Source organism: Lepidochelys kempii, chromosome 6 (assembly GCF_965140265.1).
Source record: "Lepidochelys kempii isolate rLepKem1 chromosome 6, rLepKem1.hap2, whole genome shotgun sequence".
NCBI classification, from domain to species: Eukaryota; Metazoa; Chordata; order Testudines; family Cheloniidae; genus Lepidochelys; species Lepidochelys kempii.
The window spans coordinates 107,687,540-107,707,858 of record NC_133261.1 but is presented as its reverse complement, the minus strand read 5'-3'; positions in this window follow the sequence as shown (position 1 = coordinate 107,707,858).

The window sequence follows — 20,319 nt, the reverse complement described above, 5'->3', positions numbered from 1 at the left end:
TATCGTTCTATGGGCTTCCAACTATTTTTCACGCCACTTTTGAACAGCCCCTATAAATTGTGCGTCCGCCATCTCTGTCTGAAAACATGGATCCTGCACTGCTCTCCAGTTTTGTGATGAGCATGATGAACACAATGCAGCTGATCCTACAGTATTTCATGAGCTACAAATCTGATAATGACACCCTAGTGTCTGCCCTGCTGTGCGCCAGGGAAAGAAACAATTCAAGGTTGCTTTTGGAGCTCACAGGAGCAGCTGCGCATGGTGGACCATCAGTACTGGGCTCAGGAAACAAGCACTGAGTGGTGGGATCTCATCGTTATGCAGGTCTGGGATGACAAGCAGTGGCTGCAAAGCTTTTGGTGCACAAACCCACCTTCCTGGAACTGTGTGTGGAGCTCGCCCCCCTGCACTCCAGCACAGGGACAACAAATTGAGAGCTGCCCCCAAGGTGGAAAAGCAAGTGGCAATCACTTTGTAGAAGCTGGCAATGCCCTACTGCTACCAATCAGTTGCAAATCAGTGTGGAGTTGGGAAGTCCACCATGGGAGTTGCAGCCAGGCAAGTGTGTAGGGCCATTAATTGCCTCCTGCCACAAAGGACTGTGACTCTGGGCAATGTGCAGGAAATAGTGGATGGCTTTGCAGCAATGGGATTTCTTAACTGCAGCAGAGCGATAGATGGTATGGATATCCCCATTTTGTCCCCAGACCACCTTGCAATGGAGTACATCAACAGAAAGAGCTACTTTCCTATAGTATTGCAAGCACTGAGGTGTCACCGAAGTTGTTTCACCAACATCAACACAGGATGGTCAGAGAAGCATGACACACTCCTCTTCAGACACACTGGTCTGTATAGAAAGCTGCAAACAGGAACTTTCTTTCCAGACCAGAAGATTACAACTGGGGATGTGGAAATTCCAATTATGATCCCAGGGGACCCAGCCTATCCTGTGATTCATGAAGTCTTACACCAGAAACCTTAACAGCAGCAAGGAGCGCTTCAACAACAGGCACGGAAGGTGCAGGAGGAAAACCACAAGGTCACATCTGTAGAAGCTAAAGAAACAATAGACAGGGGCACTCTTGTGAGTGCACTCACAATATTGATTCACATAAGTTAGATAAACCACTTTCTCACTTTCCCTTGACAGGCACACAGCTCAGCGAGAGCCCTAACCACAGTGAGTTTGACTCGGGGGTGAGGGTGGGAAGGGGCAAGATGGGACGGGGTGGGGTGGGTGGGTGTCACAGAAGTATCAATACAAGCACCTAGGCCCACTATTCTGAATAATGCACTGTTTTCCACAGGCAGGATCGATAGCAGCTGATATCTTTCTCCTGAATGTAACCAGGCATGCAAGAGTACAGCTCCTGCATGCATGTGGCTATAGACTGAGTCCATATGCTGCTCAACTGTGTGCTGCTTTGGTGCCTGCAGAGATAATTGTGATTGGCAAATCAAAGTTTCCTACTGCAGGGGAAGAAACAAGGCTGCCCTCCCAAGGAACCTTCGGCAGAGGATTGCAGAATACCTCCAGGAAAGTTTCCTAGAGATCTCTATGCAGGATTCCCAGAACATTCCAGTGTGCATCAACAAACTTTTCCACAGGGCCCCCTCTGCCTATCTGCACAGGGGAATGAGAACCAGATACAAACTGTGCCTGTGTTGGTTATTTCTATCCCTCTCCTACATTCGGAACAAACAAATAAAGCAGACATCTAGCACCAATGAGTACTAACTGGAGCTCCCCTCTCCTGCGTCAGGTGCACCAGAGCTGAACTGCTGGGACTGGCTACCCCCTCCGGAATTAAAAAGAGGTCCTGTTTTCCCGCACCATTGGACGTCCCTGTTGCCCATCCTCCTCCAACTCCACCACTGTGTCCTTGGGGTTCACTCCACTAGCCAGTGCCCCCAAAGTATCCATGGGGCTCTTGGCAGTGGAGGTGGGGTCGCTGCCAAAGATGGCATACAGCTCCTTGTAGAAGTGGCAGATGACTTCTGCCACCAGACCAATGACTGGCCTTCTTTGCCTTCTCAGCTCCCGGATCTTAGCATGGAACTGCTACATGTCCCTTTAGTGCCCCTTCTCCTCCATGCCATCAGCAATCTGCCCATAAGCATAGGTGCCAACTCCATAGGTGCTCCGGGGCTAGAGCACCCACAGAAAAAAAATAGTGGGTGCTCAGCACCCACCAGCAGGGAGTGGAAGGGGCAGGACCAGCCCTTCCACCCCCTGGGATGCTGCTTTGCAACATGACAGGGTGGTGGCTGCCTGAGGGAGCCTGGCTGGGGAGGCAGATTCTGCTCACCCCCCCGGGCTCGGGTGCCAGAGACCGGGGCGAGCAAGCCAGAGCACCACCTTCCCAGCACGTTTCCAGCTCGCTCAGCCATGGTCAGGGAGCAGAAGCTATCTCCCCAGCCAGGCTCTCTCAGACTGCTGCCGGAATGCAGAGCAGCAATCGGCAGGGGCCAGTGTCCAGGCAAAGGGGGAGGAACAGCTCATGTCCATGGGGCAGCGTGGGAGGGAACAGCCCAGTGCACTGACAGGGCAGAGGGCCAGACCTTGGCCAAGGCAGCTGGGGAGCCAGACCACATAGCTGATCTGGTACTGGATGTCCCCAGCTTGGGCCCTGCCCCCACCTCCCGGCACAAAGATTTCTGGGTGTCCAAGTCCCGCAAGCCGGGCCCAGGAGCAGGGCAGTTTTGCCTGGTGAGGCACCTGGGCCGAGCAGGGGTTCCCAGGCCCTGGCGGGTGTCCTAGCCAGTAATTTCCAAACTGCCTCCCCTGGAGAACTGACCCTGGCCCTCTGAGCTACCAATAGCCCCTAGCACAAGGGTCATGCTCCCAAGGGGTGAATTTCACCAGCCCAGCAGCAAGTGCCACCTCCAGGTTTGAATTTTCTGGGAGAAGCCGGAAGCAGGAGGTGCTGGGGACGAGGGGGAGGAACAGGGGCGGGGCGCACTCGGGATTGGAGGCGGAACAGGGCGGTAAGAGGTGGGGCCTCGGGCGAAGGGGGAGAGTGGGGGTGGGGCCTGAGCCAGAGCAGGTGCTAAGCACGCCCAGGAAAATTAGAAAGTTGGCACCTGTCACGGTTCCTCCCCCACTCTGAACTCTAGGGTACAGATGTGGGGACCTGCATGAAAAACCTCCTAAGCTTATCTTTACCAGCTTAGGTCAAAACTTCCCCAAGGTACAAAATATTACCCCCGTTATCCTTGGACTGGCCGCTACCACCACCAAACTAATACTGGTTACTGGGGAAGAGCTGTTTGGACGCGTCCTTCCCCCAAAAATACTTCCCAAAACCTTGCACCCCACTTCCTGGACAAGGTTTGGTAAAAAGCCTCACCAATTTGCCTAGGTGACTACAGACCCAGACCCTTGGATCTTAAGAACAATGAACAATCCTCCCAACACTTGCACCCGCCCTTTCCTGGGAAATGTTGGATAAAAAGCCTCACCAATTTGCATAGGTGACCACAGACCCAAACCCTTGGATCTGAGAACAATGAAAAAGCATTCAGTGTTTTACAAGAAGACTTTTAATAAAAAATAGAAGTAAATAGAAATAAAGAAATCCCCCCTGTAAAATCAGGATGGTAAATATCTTACAGGGTAATTAGATTCAAAAACATAGAGAACCCCTCTAGGCAAAACCTTAAGTTACAAAAAAGATACACAGACAGAAATAAGAAAAGGAGTACTTGTGGCACCTTAGAGACTAACCAATTTATTTGAGCATGAGCTTTCGTGAGCTACAGCTCACTTCATCAGATGTTTACCGTGGAAACTGCAGCAGACTTTATATACACACAGAAATCATGAAACAATACCTCCTCCCACCCCACTGTCCTGCTGGTAATAGCTTATCTAAAGTGATCAACAGGTGGGCCATTTCCAGCACAAATCCAGGTTTTCTCACCCTCCACCCCCCCACACAAATTCACTCTCCTGCTGGTGCTAGCCCATCCAAAGTGACAACTCTTTACATAATCAAGTCGGGCTATTTCCTGCATAGATCAAGGTTTTCTCACATCCCCCCCACCCCCATACACACACAAACTCACTCTCCTGCTGGTAATAGCTCATCTAAACTGACCATTCTCCAGGTTTAAATCCAAGTTAAACCAGAACATCTGGGGGGGGGGGGTAGGAAAAAGCAAGAGGAAACAGGCTACCTTGCATAATGACTTAGCCACTCCCAGTCTCTATTTAAGCCTAAATTAATAGTATCCAATTTGCAAATGAATTCCAATTCAGCAGTTTCTCGCTGGAGTCTGGATTTGAAGTTTTTTTGTTTTAAGATAGCGACCTTCATGTCTGTGATTGCGTGACCAGAGAGATTGAAGTGTTCTCCGACTGGTTTATGAATGTTATAATTCTTGACATCTGATTTGTGTCCATTTATTCTTTTACGTAGAGACTGTCCAGTTTGACCAATGTACATGGCAGAGGGGCATTGCTGGCACATGATGGCATAGATCACATTGGTGGATGTGCAGGTGAACGAGCCTCTGATAGTGTGGCTGATGTTATTAGGCCCTGTGATGGTGTCCCCTGAATAGATATGTGGGCACAATTGGCAACGGGCTTTGTTGCAAGGATAAGTTCCTGGGTTAGTGGTTCTGTTGTGTGGTATGTGGTTGTTGGCTGATTTAGAACAACGCTTCCTCAGCTCTCGTCCCCTAAAGCCCCTACTCTACTTGCGCTATATTGATGACATCTTCATCATCTGGACCCATGGAAAAGAAGCCCTTGAGGAATTCCACCATGATTTCAACAATTTCCATCCCACCACCAACCTCAGCCTGGTCCAGTCCACACAAGAGATCCACTTCCTGGACACTACAGTGCTAATAAACAATGGCCACATAAACACCACCCTATACCGTAAACCTACTGACCGCTATTCCTACCTGCATGCCTCCAGCTTTCACCCTGACCACACCACACGATCCATCGTCTACAGCCAAGCTCTGCGATACAACCGCATTTGCTCCAACCCCTCAGACAGAGACAAACACCTACAAGATCTCTGTCAAGCTTTCTTACAACTACAATACCCACCTGCAGAAGTAAAGAAACAGATTGATAGAGCCAGAAGAGTTCCCAGAAGTTACCTACTACAGGACAGGCCTAACAAAGAAAATAACAGAACGCCACTAGCCGTCACCTTCAGCCCCCAACTAAAACCCCTCCAACGCATTATTAAGGATCTACAACCTATCCTAAAGGATGACCCAACACTCTCACAAGTCTTGGGAGACAGGCCAGTCCTTGCCTACAGACAGCCCCGCAACCTGAAGCAAATACTCACCAACAACCACATACCACACAACAGAACCACTAACCCAGGAACTTATCCTTGCAACAAAGCCCGTTGCCAATTGTGCCCACATATCTATTCAGGGGACACCATCACAGGGCCTAATAACATCAGCCACACTATCAGAGGCTCGTTCACCTGCACATCCACCAATGTGATCTATGCCATCATGTGCCAGCAATGCCCCTCTGCCATGTACATTGGTCAAACTGGACAGTCTCTACGTAAAAGAATAAATGGACACAAATCAGATGTCAAGAATTATAACATTCATAAACCAGTCGGAGAACACTTCAATCTCTCTGGTCACGCAATCACAGACATGAAGGTCGCTATCTTAAAACAAAAAAACTTCAAATCCAGACTCCAGCGAGAAACTGCTGAATTGGAATTCATTTGCAAATTGGATACTATTAATTTAGGCTTAAATAGAGACTGGGAGTGGCTAAGTCATTATGCAAGGTAGCCTGTTTCCTCTTGCTTTTTCCTACCCCCCCCCCCAGATGTTCTGGTTTAACTTGGATTTAAACCTGGAGAATGGTCAGTTTAGATGAGCTATTACCAGCAGGAGAGTGAGTTTGTGTGTGTATGGGGGTGGGGGGGATGTGAGAAAACCTTGATCTATGCAGGAAATAGCCCGACTTGATTATGTAAAGAGTTGTCACTTTGGATGGGCTAGCACCAGCAGGAGAGTGAATTTGTGTGGGGGGGTGGAGGGTGAGAAAACCTGGATTTGTGCTGGAAATGGCCCACCTGTTGATCACTTTAGATAAGCTATTACCAGCAGGACAGTGGGGTGGGAGGAGGTATTGTTTCATGATTTCTGTGTGTATATAAAGTCTGCTGCAGTTTCCACGGTAAACATCTGATGAAGTGAGCTGTAGCTCACGAAAGCTCATGCTCAAATAAATTGGTTAGTCTCTAAGGTGCCACAAGTACTCCTTTTCTTTTTGCGAATACAGACTAACACGGCTGTTCCTCTGAAACAGACAGAAATAGTTATTCTATTCAGCACAATTCTTTTCTCAGCCATTTAAAGAAATCATAATCTAACACATACCTAGCTAGATTACTTACTAAAAGTTCTAAGACTCCATTCCTGTTCTGTCCCCGGCCAAAACGACTACAGACAGACACAGACCCTTTGTTTCTCTCCCTCCTCCCAGCTTTTGAAAGTATCTTGTCTCCTCATTGGTCATTTTGGTCAGGTGCCAGCGAGGTTACCTTTAGCTTCTTAACCCTTTACAGGTGAGAGGAGCTTTCCCCTGGCCAGGAGGGATTTCAAAGGGGTTTACCCTTCCCTTTATATTTATGACAGCACCTCTGCCCGTAAGTATCAAAGTTCCTGCAGCTGGAGCAGAGCTGTGACTGCAGAGCCTCCTCTCCCCACAGACCCAGCAGATGCAACAACTCTGGAGTACTCCACGTGGAAGTGTGTTTGCTGCAGAGAGCCAGCATGGTCAGCTGGTAAGATGCTATGTGTCCTGTCCATGTCAAGCAAACAGGAAGTGGAATTTAAAAAATTTCCAGGGTTTTAAAGGGGATGGGACACACGCCTGCATACCTGGCTGCAAGGCAGCAGACTTCTTCCTAAAGACCTCCTAAGGCACCTGAGATAAAGTAGAACCTCAGAGTTACAAACACCAGAGTCATGAACTGACCCGTCAACCCCACCCCTAATTTAGAACCAGAAGTATGCAATCAGGCAGCAGCAGAGACAAAAAACCAAAACAAAACGAGCAAATGCAGTACAGTACTGTGTTAAACGTAAACTACTAAACAAATAAAGGGAAAGTTTATCGGAATTGGTCCTGCTTTGAGCAGGGGGTTGGACTAGATGACCTTCTGGGGTCCCTTCCAACCCTGATATTCTATGATTCTATGATTCTATGAAAGTTTAAAAAAAGGATTTGACAAGATCAGGAAACTGTTTCTGTTCTTGCTTCATTTAAATTAAGATGGTTAAAAGCAGCATTTTTCTTCTGCATAGTAAAGTTTCAAAGTTGTATTAAATCAATGTTCAGTTGTAAACTTTTGAAAGAACCACCATAATGTTTGGTTCAGAATTACGAACATTTCAGAGTTACGAACAACCTCCATTCCCGAGGTGTTCCTAACTCTGAGGTTCTACTGTAGTATGTTCCTGTGATATGTAGACAGTATTGGGTATGGAACTACTATTAAAGGAATGTTACCGTTGCACATTTGAGCATTCAAAAACCAAGATCTGTCACAACTAAGGCTGTATGCACAACTGTATCTCCGCCCTGTCCACATGCATTAGGACACCCTGGGAATTATTACTCCACAATGCTGGTTCTACATTAACTGTAACCACTCTGGAAAAAGACTTGAGCTTCACTGTGAGCATGTCAATGAAAAATCTCTGTTCAGTGTGCAGTGGCAGTCAACAAAGCAAACAAAATGTTTAGATATGCACATAATGGAATAGAAAATAATGCTGAAAGTACTATATTGCATTTATAACACACAATAATGGTATATCCTCACATGGAATACTATGTTCAGTTTGGGTCAGACTATCTCAAAGAAAAGATATAGCAGAAGCAGAAGGGCTTCAAAGATGGGGCAACAAAAATGTTTAGAAGCACAGCAAGACTGAGCATAGAGAGGAGACATACAAGAGGCATCATGACAAAAGTACACAAAATATGGTTTAGAGATGGTAAATTGGGATCTTCTCTTTACCCTTTTATATAATACAGGAACCAGAGGACAATCAATATAACTGATAAGAGAATTTATTTTATGACATGTGGAACTCATTGCCACGAGATATCGTTAACATAAGAACATAAGAACGGCCATAGTGGGTCAGACCAAAGGTCCATCAAGCCCAGTATCCTGTCTTCCGACAGTGGCCAATAGCAGGTGCCCCAAAGGGAATGAACAGACAGATTATCATCAAGTGAGCCATGCCCTGTCACCCAATCCCAGCTTCTGGCAACACAGGCTACGGACTCCATTTCTGCCCATCCTGGCTAATAGCCATTGATGGACCTATCTTCCATGAATCTATCTAGCTCCCTTGAGATCAAGAGATCAGTAGGAGTCAAAATAATTAGATATTTATAATGAATAGGCCTGGTTCTCAGTTACACTAAGGCTCCTTTACACTACTCCATTAGTTTAAAGGTGCCTTAGCACTCACTTTAAGGCATTTTCCACTGCCAGAGTGGTGTAAAGGGGCCTTTGTGTAACCAAGAATCAGGGCCAATGCGAACATCCACAGTTAAATTGGAAAGGATCATTTGGCTCAGATATAAACCCTCATCCTGTGAGATATAATCCAACAATAGGGGTTATGATGAAACTTCCCCTAATGGGCAACATAGTTAATAATTAATATTTGAGGATTTTCTTGGTCCTTCCTCGGAAACATCTGGTACTGGTCACTGTCATAATAAAACCACCTTGATGAGAGGCATAGCACTTTTTTCCAACATAGTTAAAGCGATGCAGTGTCAGTGTAGACACTGCATTGCTTATGTTGTCCTAAGGATATGTCTACACTACGGAATAAGGTTGAATTTATAGAAGTCGTTTTTTTAGAAATCGGTTTTATATATTCGAGTGTGTGTGTCCCCACAGAAAATGCTCTAAGTGCATTAAGTGCATTAACTCGGCGGAGTGCTTCCACAGTACCGAGGCTAGAGTCGACTTCCGTAGCTCACACATAGCTATCCCACAGTTCCCGCAGTCTCCGCTGTCCATTGGAATTCTGGGTTGAGATCCCAATGCCTGATGGGGATAAAACATTGTCACGGGTGGTTCTGGGTACATATCGTCAGGCCCCTCTTCCCTCCCTCCCTCCATGAAAGCAAGGGCAGACAATCGTTTCGTGCCTTTTTTCCTGAGTTACCTGTGCAGATGCCATACCACGGCAAGCACGGAGCCCGCTCAGGTAACCGTCACCGTATGTCTCCTGGGTGCTGGCAGACGCGGTACGGCATTGCTACACAGTAGCAGCAACCCACTGCCTTCTGGCAGCAGACAGTGCAGTACGACTGGTAGCTGTGCTCGTCGTGTCCGAGGTGCTCCTGGCCACGTCGGCTTGGAGCGCCTGGGCAGACATGGGCGCAGGGACTAAATTTGGAGTGACTTGACCAGGTCATTCTCTTTAGTCCTGCAGTCAGTCCTATTGAACCGTCTTATGGTGAGCAGGCAGGCGATACGGATTGCTAGCAGTCGTACTGTACCATCTTCTACCAAGCAGCCATGAGATGTGGATGGCATGCAGTCCTTCTGCACCGTCTGCTGCCAGCCAAAGATGTAAAAGATGGAGTGGATCAAAACAAGAAATAGAGCAGATTTGTTTTGTACTCATTTGCCTCCTCCCCCGTCTAGGGGACTCATTCCTCTAGGTCACACTGCAGTCACTCACAGAGAAGGTGCAGCGAGGTAAATCTAGCCATGTATCAATCAGAGGCCAGACTAACCTCCTTGTTCCAATAAGAACAATAACTTAGGTGCACCATTTCTTATTGGAACCCTCCGTGAAGTCCTGCCTGAAATACTCCTTGATGTAAAGCCATCCCCTTTCTTGATTTTAGCTCCCTGAAGCCAACCCTGTAAGCCGTGTCGTCAGTCGCCCCTCCCTCCGTCAGAGCAACAGCAGACAATTGTTCCGCGCCTTTTTTCTGTGCGGACACCATACCAAGGCAAGCATGGAGGCCGCTCAGCTCACTTTGGCAATTAGGAGCACATTAAACACCACACGCATTATCCAGCAGTATATGCAGCACCAGAACCTGGCAAAGTGATACCGGGCGAGGAGGCAACGTCAGCGCGGTCACGTGAGTGATCAGGACATGGACACAGATTTCTCTGAAAGCATGGGCCCTGCCAATACATGCATCATGGTGCTAATGGGGCAGGTTCATGCTGTGGAACGCCGATTCTGGGCTCGGGAAACAAGCACAGACTGGTGGGACCGCATAGTGTTGCAGGTCTGGGACGATTCCCAGTGGCTGCGAAACTTTCGCATGCATAAGGGCACTTTCATGGAACTTTGTGACTTGCTTTCCCCTGCCCTGAGGCGCATGAATACCAAGATGAGAGCAGCCCTCACAGTTGAGAAGCGAGTGGCGATAGCCCCGTGGAAGCTTGCAACGCCAGACAGCTACCCGTCAGTTGGGAATCAATTTGGAGTGGGCAAATCTACTGTTGGGGCTGCTGTGATGCAAGTAGCCCACACAATCAAAGATCTGCTGATATCAAGGGTAGTGACCCTGGGAAATGTGCAGGTCATAGTGGATGGCTTTGCTGCAATGGGATTTCCTAACTCTGGGGGGGCCATAGACGGAACCCATATCCCTATCTTGGCACCGGAGCACCAAGCCACCGAGTACATAAACCGCAAGGGGTACTTTTCAATAGTGCTGCAAGCTCTGGTGGATCACAAGGGACGTTTCACCAACATCAACGTGGGATGGCCAGGAAAGGTACATGACACTCGCATCTTCAGGAACTCTGGTCTGTTTCAAAAGCTGCAGGAAGGGACTTTATTCCCAGACCAGAAAATAACTGTTGGGGATGTTGAAATGCCTATAGTTATCCTTGGGGACCCAGCCTACCCCTTAATGCCATGGCTCATGAAGCCGTACACAGGCAGCCTGGACAGTAGTCAGGAGCTGTTCAACTACAGGCTGACCAAGTGCAGAATGGTGGTAGAATGTGCATTTGGATGTTTAAAGGCGCGCTGGCGCAGTTTACTGACTCGCTTAGACCTCAACGAAACCAATATTCCCACTGTTATTATTGCTTGCTGTGTGCTCCACAATATCTGTAAGAGTAAGGGGGAGATGTTTATGGCGGGGTGGGAGGTTGAGGCAAATCACCTGGCTGCTGGTTACGCGCAGCCAGACACCAGGGCGGTTAGAAGAGCACAGGAGGGCGCAGTACGCATCAGAGAAGCTTTGAAAACCAGTTTCATGACTGGCCAGGCTACGGTGTGAAAGTTCTGTTTGTTTCTCCTCGATGAAACCCCCCGCCCCTTGGTTCACTCTATTTCCCTGTAAGCTAACCCACCCTCCCCTCCTCCCTTCGATCACCGCTTGCAGAGGCAATAAAGTCATTGTTCCCTCACATTCATGCATTCTTTATTCATTCATCACACAAATAGGGGGATGACTACCAAGGTAGCCCAAGAGGGGTGGTGGAGGAGGGAAGGAAAATGTCACACAGCACTTTAAAAGTTTACAACTTTAAAATTTATTGAATGCCAGCCTTCTTTTTTTTGGGCAATCCTCTGTGGCGGAGTGGCTGGTTGGCAGGTGGCCCCCCCACCGCGTGCTTGGGCGTCTGGGTGTGGAGGCTATGGAACTTGGGGAGGAGGGCGGTTGGTTACAGAGGGGCTGCAGTGGCAGTCTGTGCTCCAGCTGCCTTTGCTGCAGCTCAACCATACACTGGAGCATACTGGTTTGGTCCTGCAGCAGCCTCAGCATTGAATCCTGCCTCCTCTCATCACGCTGCCACCACATTTGAGCTTCAGCCCTGTCTTCAGCCCGCCACCTCTCCTCCCGGTCATTTTGTACTTTCCTGCACTCTGACATTATTTGCCTCCACGCATTCGTCTGTGCTCTGTCAGTGTGGGAGGACAGCATGAGCTTGGAGAACATTTCATCTCGATGTCGTTTTTTTTTCTTTCTAAGCTTCACTAGCCTCTGGGAAGGAGAAGATCCTGTGATCATTGAAACACATGCAGCTGGTGGAGAAAAAAAAAGGGACAGCGGTATTTAAAAAGACACATTTTATAAAACAGTGGCTCCACTCTTTCAGGGTAAAGCTTGCTGTTAACATTACATACATAGCACATGTGCTTTCGTTACAAGGTCGCATTTTGCCTCCCCCCACCACGTGGCTACCCCCTCAACCTTCCCCCCTCCCTGTGGCTAACAGCGGGGAACATTTCTGTTTAGCCACAGGCAAACAGCCCAGCAAGAATGGGCTCCTCTGAGTGTCCCCTGAAGAAAAGCACTCTATTTCAACCAGGTGACCATGAATTATATCTCACTCTCCTGAGGATAACACAGAGAGATAAAGAACGGATGTTGTTTGAACGCCAGCAAACATACACTGCAATGCTTTGTTGTACAATGATTCCCGAGTACGTGTTACTGGCCTGGAGTGGTAAAGTGTCCTACCATGAAGGACGCAATAAGGCTGCCCTCCCCAGAAACCTTTTGCAAAGGCTTTGGGAGTACATCCAGGAGAGCAGCGAATGCCAGGGCAAAGTAATCCTTTCACATGCTTGCTTTTAAACCATGTATAGTATTTTAAAAGGTACACTCACCGGAGGTCCCTTCTCCACCTGCTGGGTCCAGGAGGCAGCCTTGGGTGAGTTTGGGGGGTACTGGTTCCAGGTCCAGGGTGAGAAACAGTTCCTGGCTGTCGGGAAAACCGGTTTCTCTGCTTGCTTGCTGTGAGCTATTTACAACCTCATCATCATCATCATCATCATCTTCTTCGTCCCCCAAACCTGCTTCCGTATTGCCTCCATCTCCATTGAAGGAGTCAAACAACACGGCTGGGGTAGTGGTGGCTGAACCCCCTAAAATGGCATGCAGCTCATCATAGAAGCGGCATGTTTGGGGCTCTGACCTGGAGCGGCCGTTCGCCTCTCTGGTTTTCTGGTCGGCTTGCCTCAGCTCCTTCAGTTTCACGTGGCACTGCTTCGGGTCCCTGTTATGGCCTCTGTCCTTCATGCCCTGGGAGATTTTGACAAAGGTTTTGGCGTTTTGAAAACTGGAACGGAGTTCTGATAGCACGGATTCCTCTCCCCATACAGCGATCAGATCCCGTACCTCCCGTTCGGTCCATGCTGGAGCTCTTTTGCTATTCTGGGACTCCATCATGGTCACCTCTGCTGATGAGCTCTGCATGGTCACCTGCAGCTTGCCACGCTGGCCAAACAGGAAATGAGATTCAAAAGTTCGCGGTTCTTTTCCTGTCTACCTGGCCAATGCATCTGAGTTGAGAGTGCTGTCCAGAGCGGTGACAATGGAGCACTCTGGGATAGCTCCCGGAGGCCAATACCGTCGAATTGTGTCCACAGTACGCCAAATTCGACCCAGCAAGGCCGATTTAAGCGCTAATCCACTTGTCAGGGGTGGAGTAAGGAAATCGATTTTAAGAGCCCTTTAAGTCGAAATAAAGGGCTTCATCGTGTGGACGGGTGCAGGTTTACATCGATTTAATGCTGCTAAATTCGACCTAAAGTCCTAGTGTAGACCAGGGCTAAGAGGCCTCCAGGAGGTGTCCCACAATGCTCATTGTGACTACTCTGGTCACCAGCTCCACAATACTGGAATGCACAAAGTTCATAAGGAGCATCAGAGTGGTACTTCTTTTTGTGAACCTTACAAAATGCAGAACAGCCATTCCCTGACTCCTTTGCACCTTGCAGTTTTTGCAGAGAATGAGCCAAGGGCTCAGCAGCGTGTAGCAACCCTCCCTAACCTTTTTGTAGCATCAGGAAACTGTTCACACTCACAGCTAAGTTAGCCACACATACATGCAGCACAACTTTCCTTAAGCGCACATTTTACAAGCTTAGCAAAAAGCCCTATGCAAACTGTACAGTACTACATGGGCAGAGCATGAGATATTCAAAGGGACATAACTCAGTCAACTGCAGACTAAAATTTCTGAACATGAAAAAGCACATCTCTTCAGTTACATCTATGTCCCTACCAAATGCCAACTTTCCACCCCCAGCCATTTTGGCTGTAATGCTCTTCGCCACAAAATGGTCCTGAGAATTGTCTTCCTTTTTAAACATGGGAAAACTACTTTCCCCACTCTTCTCAGAGTAACTCAAATTTCCCCTTACCACCCAGCCCCCAAATTACACGAATTACATTTCAGCCCAAGTGGTTCCATTTTCAGAAACTTGCCAGTTACTAAACAAGGAGTTTGAATAAAACCATTTAACAATCTTAGCTGTAGCAGCCTCTCTCACTTTAATACATGCACACACAGCATGCTGCAGAATATCAGTTCGGTTAGGTTTGTATTGACCTGACCAGATTGACTTTTATTGTGATTTGGCTTTTTTTTCCACTAGGGCAGAATAGTGTGACTACACAGATCCACGCCCCTCCCCTTCCCTCCCCCTCATCAAACTTTGGTACCAATTAGTGTTGTGGGGTGGAAACAACAACAACATAACATTGTCTAGAGTATCTAAAAGGCAAACTCATTTGCTGATATTGGACAGAGCTCAGCCACACCCTCCACAAAAAGCAAAGGACAAAACTCTGCAACATTGCAGCAGCATATGGGGTTGCAAGTACACTTAATCGTGACAGGGTTAAAAAAATCTTGCAGACATAGGTATCAGTTGTTATCCAGGCTCCTGTGGTTAGTGGGCTATTACACCTCTGCAGCAGCTTAAGCTTGCCAGAATTCAATGCACTTGGGTTCTCCACTTCCTTGAAGATTCAAGCTTCAGTCTCTCTCAAGAGTGAGGTATAAAGAGATTACTAGCAACATCATCTCATATCTTCTCCTATCCAACCTTGTAAATCTGAAGCTGCCCTTGGTTAAAAGCACTGATGTTAAATACTAACACTGTTTCTCTCCTTGTGTCTTTCCCACTCTTCCCTTTTCTTTGCAAATTTCAAGGTGATGACAAAAGAGAGAACAGTCTTAGCATTTGTTAATACCCACTTGACCCACAAAAGAAATTCACTAGCATTCGCAGCTCCTAATTTAAAAACCATTAGACCGTTCCGCTTGGCAGACCAGATCTAAATATTCTTAAAGGGGTGGTTTAATTTAATCATTACCTTAACAAGCCCCCTTTTAAAATGATGATCCGCCAAATTCAAGGGATTTGTTTTGGAATCTGATCCAATAACTGGCTTTGTACAAAGAGAAGCATAGCCGCATCTGATTTGGTTCAGAACGGGGTGATAATCATGAAAATTACTTTGCATATTTAATCACTGTGAAAACATGAGTACAAAACTACTTTCTAGAGATTACCTTAAAAAAAATAGCAGCTTCAGGCTTTGCAGCAAGCATGCCAATTACTTTGATTTACAGAGAATTATTTGGATTTTATAGAAAGCTCAGTGTTTCAAAGACTTCAAGCTAGTCAGCCACCAGCAAAGAAACATTTTTAATAGTGAAAGCAAAAAGTTTTGTGTTTTTTAAATGATATTTAAGCCTATGTCATCCTTTAACATAGATCCAAAGCAAAATAAACCCCGTCAGAAATTACCAGACTTCTGAACATACGAAGAGAGCAAAGAGGTCATATTCTGTTTAGGTTTGATCCAGAGATGGACCACAGCTGCCAAGTTGGGATCTTGATCAAAACTTTCAGAAAGTTTTGAGGGAAGAGAGATGCCCGGAATCCATCTCTGCTAAAAACATGCATTCACTGTTGTTTGTCACAAGAAGAATCGCATTGTCCACTAGTCCCAGGCACGAAGGCAAAAATATTCTTTGAAAACTTTCCAATAATGAGTGAATCCAAAAAAATGACTAGAAGAGAAAGGCAGTAGCCTTCAGAAAGTGCTGGAACTGACACTATAGTTAAAACTGACTAGAGAATAAAGCATATATATTGATATAGAGAGATATATCTTTATTAGACATACAGACAGACTGGAAGCTTGTGGGGCAGTGGGAGAGACACGTATACAAAATTTGAAGCATATTCTCAAACTGTAAAAAGTGGACTCCAGATGATGACTTTGTGATACTTAGGATGACATTCACTGCTGATATAAATGGGCACATCTCCACTAAATTCAACTGAGTTGCACCTGTTTATGCCAGCCTTAAATTAAACTCACTCTTTATTGTCTGCTAAATAACCGACTATATTTAAATCCTTGCATTTGCAATTCAGAGATATTTGTAAATAGACCAGCATATGAGGGCTACAATGTATGCCCCTAGAAGATAAAAGCCATTGCCAGCTAATACGAAGAATGTTGTACTATAAAATGTTACCCAGGTATATTTATGTGTTTGCATGTATGTGTCTGTATGTATATACACATACACGTGCCTCAGATTTATTATATAGATCAGACAGGTATACTGTGTAAAGTCAAACAGAGACACATATACACATAAATACATATATACCTGTATCTTTAGTATACTTGTCATACAGAGTGGATATTCCTTGAAGCTTTACATGTTCCACAGCTTCAGCAGTCTAGAGGTTAATGAACAAGCTTTTCCTCACATATGCACAGAACAGATAATTTTCTTTACTGTTCACGATAAGTTGAAGGAGCATTTGAGTGACAGACCAATTTGTCAATCAACTACAAAGTGTTGAAGAAGCCTCCTCTGCATAATTGTACACACCGAGATCAAATGTGACCTTTGCTTGTACACTGGTATGGACAGCCAAGGTTACGAAGTCCAAAGGAGACAGGCAAATCAACCACCACTTCTGAGTGCTGTGCCTTTCTGGGGTTATCTATGCATTAAAATAATTACTGCTTTTATAGGAAAGATTAAAATAAAAAAGTCCTTTTTTATTTTTTAAGTGTGTGTGTGAGGACGACGTGTGTATAAATTTGTCACTAAGCCTCAATGTCTGTGTTTTTATTTTATTGTGTTTTTAGGTTTCAACACAGAGCCCTTGGTACTGACATCTCATGCAGTTTTTCTTGAAAGCAACGTTTTAATAGCAGCTCCCTTCATTTAATGTTAGCCACTTCAGATGATTTCTTTGCTAAAACCTGAATTATGAAAATCACTTGTCAATTACCCAGGGTAGCTGTGTAAAAGAATTATTGCACATTCACAGTGAAAAGAAAACTTTATTTTCACCACTTTCCAGTAAAAGCTAATTCAGAATAACTCCATTTAACAGTTATTTCATGCTGAAATACTGAATACCTCAGGGAGTCTTTTAGGGATTTTAAAGTCTCTTTATTTATAAATGATTCATGCTGCATTTTCAGAAAAACCTACAATTAGTGTGGGTAGCATAGAGACTCCTTTGGGAAAGGTAAAAAAAATATATAAAAAAATATACATGCATTATATACAGCCTTTTTATCTATTGTTGTTTTGCAGTGGACTATAAAAAGAAAAGAACTGGAAAAAATGGCAAGGAGATATTTTATCTAACCTTTTAAATATACGCCTCAGTTGACAGTATTTTGTGAAGTACTTACCCTTATGATTTGTACAGCCCACAAAATTCTTTTAATGCAGGTTACATTTTGGTTTGCACTTTCCAGCCCCAGTTACAAATGATCAAGCTAGCAAAGAGGAGATACTTTCCATGGTGATACAGTAGGACAACCCCTCCTACCCTCATGGACATGAGGGTCCCTAACGTTTCTATATTGTTTGCTGTCTGGAGTGGTGGTATAATTGTAGGGCCTATTGAATTTCTTAAATTTACACAGTCTAAGAGGACTTAAATCCCTTATGCTCCATCATTAGCCTTCCTGCTAAGGATAATAGTGCAGGGGGGAGGCATAAGGAGTTCCTTATGGACTACTAGCATTGTCAGAGCTTACATGATGAAAGCAGCCACCACCAAGCTGTTACTCTCCCTCCCATGTCGCTTCGCAGGAAGTGGGCAGGCAGGGACTGGGAGATGGCAGAGTTTTGGTTCTACCCCTTAACACACGAGCCTACGTACCAGCTCCACCACAGAGTGAGATGTGGCACAGATTGCTTCTCTGCCAAAACGAGGGGGCAGAAGGAAGCAGATTGTGATCCTCAGAGTCACAGTCTGGTTCTTGTCCTGTCCCTAGGGCATCCCAGCTATGTGCTGCCCCATATTCAGGCAGGACGGTAGAGTTAGAATCCAATCCAAAGAGATTTTTTGGCTCAAGATTTCATGGTTTTAAGGAGCAGGGCTATAGGCTGCTCTTGTGTATTTATTTTCCTTAATGAGATTTTTGCTCAGGGGTGGAGCTCCTTTATCATTGCTACCTCAGGATGGCAAGGATATACTCCTAACATACAAAAAACCTAAACTCAAACCTCCATTTAAGACACCAGCTCTTGTCTATATTGGCATGTTGCCCCAATTTTAGCAATCAGTGGCAAGTCTCTGATGTAGCTGCACCTGGGTAACCCCTAGCAATTCCACAACTATGGGTCGCAACCCTGAGTGGGGTCATGCCATCAGTGAATGGGGTTGTGGCAGTCCTGACTGTGCAGAGGATGCCAAATTTCTCTGCACAGCACAACCTTGCACGTACAGTGCTCTACAAAATGGTGTCCTTCTTGTTGTCTGGGGCCACAGGAAGCAATAAGTCTGAAAATAGGGTCATTCAAGCAAAAAATTTGGGAACTCCTAAGTGTAGACCTTGATATGTGCAAATGGAGCTCACTTTGGTTTCAGACAGGAGGTGCTCCATCAGCATTAATCCTAGTTTTCTCTGTCTTCCCTTGGGATTTGCGTTATTGCAGCTACATAAAAGGCTGACTATCAATGGCAGAAATTGTGTCAAATTCCCAATGCAGACAAAGCCTTGTGTTTTGGGAGAAAGGCAAGATTTCAAGTGTTACCCAGTTACTGCAGCATCATTTATCGTGTGGCTACTGAGGCAAACATACAACTAAATCTTACAGCTATAGAAGATCTTCCAACCAAGTGGTACTCGTAAGTGAAGAAGAATCCTGGAGCTTGTAAAAGGTGTGTCAGGGGAAAGAAATGTGAGTGAGGAAAAGTCTGATCTTCTATCATATGATGTACAGCTTTATGAATGACGCTTCTACTACAAATGGAAAACCTTGGAGCTGACAGGCCTCAAACTTTGAACTGCACAAAATCTGGATCATAATTGTGTTTGCTTGAGCCCATCTTGATAGCTTTCCAAATTCCTAGAAACATGGCTGTACCAACTAGAAGTGAAAACTCTTAATTTGGAGTTTGATGATGTTTCTTATTAAACTACCATAAACAATAAAGAATAGTAGCAGTGACTCTGCAACATATAGCAGTATGTGCTTTGGCATTGTCACGGTTGCTTGGATACCAACAGGTGGAAGACAAGAAGGAACCATTTGAATAAAGAGAATTATCATCAAGGCTGTCACTAGATGGTGGATAAAACAGAATCACTAGCATAGTGGAATTTGCTTTGTTTTAATGCTTTTGAAAGGGGAGAAAAGGTGCCTTGGCATAACTATTGACATCTTAACTTGTTGATCTTCATTTTTTAATCTTTTGCCTAATCTTACATTATAGTATGAGGAGATTCACAATATGCAACTTGTTCAGCACCATTTTCAATGCAGCATCAATTCAGTGAGCACTGACAAGGTTACAGTAGGTTTTATGAAGAGGGAAAATGAAAGGATTTTTCTTTTCTTTGAAACCAGGGACATGACAAAATTATATCTTGAACTTAATTCTCTCTAGTACTTCAACATAATCAGATCAATTGGTTCTAAATCTGTCCTTTTGAGGATATTCTCAATCTCTGCAGAACTAGAGCAATTAAAAGTTAATTGTCTAACTTTCATAAGAAACCAAATAACTTTAGATAAATAAAAATAGAGGTGTGTGAGGGGGAGAGTATTTTAAAATATTATTTCCTACTACTAAATATAATGGCCTCATGAACATCATGGGAGTGAAAAGAAGTGGCAGAAAGTCTCCAGGCAGTTAAAGGGCCATAACTTTTGCTCCATTCATGTTGCCAAAATCCCACCTTTATGGAGGGGGAAAGTGTGTGACAGACTCTCTGTTGTTTTCAAGCCAGGGAGATTTCAGGGGGCTATTTTTCTACCCACAGGTTTTCCCATAGAAAGGAGCACATAACCTAAAAGCTTTAATAGCAGAGTAAGATAACTAGGCATTAGAGCTGACTGAAAAATGGAATTTCCATCCCAAGGGAAATTCTGATATTTAACATATGTGTTCATTCTGACACAGGACAAAACGTCAAAATATTTAAACTTTTTGCAGACATTCAGAAATTGAAACAGAACCTTTCAGTTTCTCAACTACAAACTAAAC